Raw genomic sequence first — 3,397 nt, forward strand, 5'->3', positions numbered from 1 at the left:
TTAAGAGAGGTGAAGGATTCATGGAATTATTCATAACTTTAAGACATAGTTACTAACTACTAATGATTATGAAGTAGAGACACAAAACATAGATAAACACAGCATAAAAACCGAAAAACAGAAAGAAATAAGAACAAGGAATGAATCCACCTGAGTGAGGGTGGCACCTTCTTGAAGGTCCAATGGTGCTTTTTGAGCTCCTTTATGTCTCTTTCTTGCTTCTGTTGCATGATTCCTAGTAATTTTGGTGTTCCTATCCTTAGTTGCTCCCAATAATTGTGTGGAGGACAATTTATCCCCTGAGGTATCTCAGGGATCTCTTGATTTGTAGTCAAATGTTCTACCACTGAGCTATAAACCCTTTACATGAGTCTTTCCATCTCCCATTACTCAGAGGTGGAAGCTTTTGTCTTCCCTTTTTTCTCTTCTTCTTTTTTTTTGGATGTCTCTGGCCTTAGGTGCCATTAATGGTTATGGAAAAGCAAAAAGCTATGCTTTTACCACACCAAACTTAGAAAATTGCTCGCCCTCGAGCAAGAGAAGAAAGAAAAGATGAAGAATAAGAAGAAGATATGGAGGAGATGGAGGGATATGTGTATTCGGCTATATGGGTGGGATTGGGTGGGAAAGAGATTTTGAATTTTGAAGGTAGGTGGGGTGTATGGGGAAGAGTGGATGGATATTAGTGGTGAATGGAAAACAGAAGGGATGACCATGAATGGAGAGAGAGAGGGCGAGGTAGGTGGGGATCCTGTGCGGTCCACAGATCCTGAGGTGATCCTGTGGGGTCCATAGGTCCTGAGGTGCCAAGGAATTCCATCCCTGCACCAAATAGGCATGTAAAATGCCTTTGCATACCATTCTGGCGTTTAAACGCCGAGGTGATGCACGTTCTGGGCGTTCAACGCCCATGTAAAGCATGTTCTGGGCGTTCAACGCCCATATGTAGCATGTTTCTGGCGTTGAACGCCAGTTCCATGCTTGTTACTGGCGTTCAGCGCCAGCTTTCCTCAAGGCACATTCCTGGCGTTCAAACGCCAGAATGTTGCTTGTTTCTAGTGTTCAGCGCCAGATTTATGCTCTGTTCTGGCGTTGAACACCAGCCAGATGCTCCTTACTGGCGTTGAACGCCAGTCTGTGCTTCCTCCAGGGTGTGATTTTTCTTCTGCTATTTTTTTATTCTGTTTTTAATTTTTATATTTTTTTTCGTGACTCCACATGATCATGTACCTAATAAAACAAAAAACAACAATAAAATAAAATAAAATAAAAGTTAGATAAATAAAATTGGGTTGCCTCCCAACAAGCGCTTCTTTAATGTCAATAGCTTGACAGTGGGCTCTCATGGAGCCACAAAGGTGATCAGGTCAATGTTGTATAGTCCCAACACCAAACTTAGAGTTCGGATATGGGGTCTTAACACCAAACTTAGTGTTTGGTTGTGGCCTCCCAACACCAAACTTAGAGTTTGACTGTAGGGGCTCTTCTTGACTCTGAACTGAAAGAAGCTCTTCATGCTTACTCTCTTTTGTCACAGAGGGATGGCCATGTGCCTTAAACACAAGGTAGTCCCCATTCAATTGAAGGACTATTTCACTTCTGTTGACATCTATCACAGCTCCTGCTGTAGCTAGGAAAGGTCTTCCAAGGATAATGCATTCATCCTCTTCCTTCCTAGTGTCTAAGATTATGAAATCAGCAGGGATGTAAAGGCCTTCAACCTTTACTAACACGTCCTCTACTAACCCATAAGCTTGTCTTACTGACTTGTCTGCCAATTGTAATGAGAACAAGGCAGGTTGTACCTCAATGATCCCCAGCTTCTCCATTACAGAGAGTGGCATAAGATTTATCCCTGACCCTAGATCACATAGAGCTTTTTCAAAGGTCATGGTGCCTATGGTACAAGGTATTAAGAACTTGCCAGGATCTTGTCTCTTTTGTGGTAAAATTTGCTGAATCCAGGTATCCAGTTCACTAATGAGCAAAGGAGGTTCACTTTCCCAAGTCTCATTACCAAACAATTTGGCATTCAGCTTCATGATAGCTCCTAAATATTGAGCAACTTGCTCTCCAGTCACATCTTCATCCTCTTCAGAGGAAGAATAGTCTTCAGAGCTCATGAATGGCAGAAGGAGATTTAATGGAATCTTTATGGTCTCTATATGAGCCTCAGATTCTTTTGGATCCTTAATAGGAAACTCCTTCTTGCTTGAGGGACGTCCCAGGAGGTCTTCCTCACTAGGATTTTCGTCATCCTCCTCCCTTGTGCATTCGGCCATATTGATTATATCAATGGCCTTGCACTCTCCTTTTAGATTCTCTTCTGTATTGCTTGGGAGAATACTGCGAGGAGTTTCAATGACTTTCTTACTCAGCTGGCCCACTTGTGCCTCCAGATTTCTGATGGAGGATCTTGTTTCACTCATGAAACTGAAAGTGGCCTTTGACAGATCAGAGACTAGATTGGCTAAATTAGAAGTGTTTTGTTCAGAATTCTCTGTATGTTGCTGAGAAGATGATGGAAAAGGCTTGCTATTGCTCAGCCTATTGCGTCCACCATTGTTAAAGCCTTGTTTTTGTTGATCCTTCCATGAGAAATTTGGATGATTTCTCCATGATGAATTATAGGTGTTTCCATAAGGTTCACCCATGTAATTAACCTATGCCATTGCAGGGTTCTCAGGATCATAAGCTTCTTCAGAAGCTGCCTCTTTAGTACTGTTGGATGCATTTTGCCATCCATTCAGACTTTGAGAGATCATGTTGACTTGCTGAGTCAACACTTTGTTCTGAGCCAATATGGCATTCAGAGCATCAATTTCAAGAACTCCCTTCCTCTGAGGTGTCCCATTATTCACGGAATTCCTCTCAGAAGTGTACATGAATTGGTTATTTGCAACCATGTCAATGAGTTCTTGAGCTTCTGCAGGTGTTTTCTTTAGGTGAATGGATCCACCTGCAGAATGGTCCAATGACATTTTCGAAAACTCAGATAGACCATAATAGAATATATCTAATATAGGCCATTCTGAAAACATGTCAGATGGACACCTTTTGGTCAACTGCTTGTATCTTTCCCAAGCTTCATAGAGGAATTCACCATCTTTTTGTTTGAAGGTCTGAACATCCACTCTAAGCTTGCTCAGCTTTTGAGGAGGAAAGAATTTATCCAAGAAGGCAGTGACCAGCTTTTCCCAGGAGTCCAGGCTATCCTTAGGTTGTGAATCCAACCATATTCTAGCTCTGTCTCTTACAGCAAAAGGGAAAAGCATGAGTCTGTAGACTTCAGGATCTACTCCATTCGTCTTAACAGTCTCACAAATCTGCAAGAACTCAATTAAAAACTGGTAAGGATCTTCAGATGGAAGTCCATAAAACTTGCAGTTCTGTTGCA

The 3,397-nt window shown here is 41.9% G+C and overlaps 1 non-coding gene across 1 annotated transcript; it reads left to right on the forward strand.

Moving 5' to 3' along the window:
* The first annotated feature begins 3,039 nt into the window (after positions 1 to 3,039).
* LOC130943240 (small nucleolar RNA R71) lies at positions 3,040 to 3,143 on the forward strand. Its single transcript, XR_009071766.1, has one exon. It is a non-coding gene; the product is annotated as a small nucleolar RNA R71 (small nucleolar RNA).
* The last annotated feature ends 254 nt before the right edge of the window (positions 3,144 to 3,397 follow it).

This window comes from Arachis stenosperma, chromosome 7 (genome assembly GCF_014773155.1).
Source record: "Arachis stenosperma cultivar V10309 chromosome 7, arast.V10309.gnm1.PFL2, whole genome shotgun sequence".
Classification (NCBI taxonomy): Eukaryota; Viridiplantae; Streptophyta; class Magnoliopsida; order Fabales; family Fabaceae; genus Arachis; species Arachis stenosperma.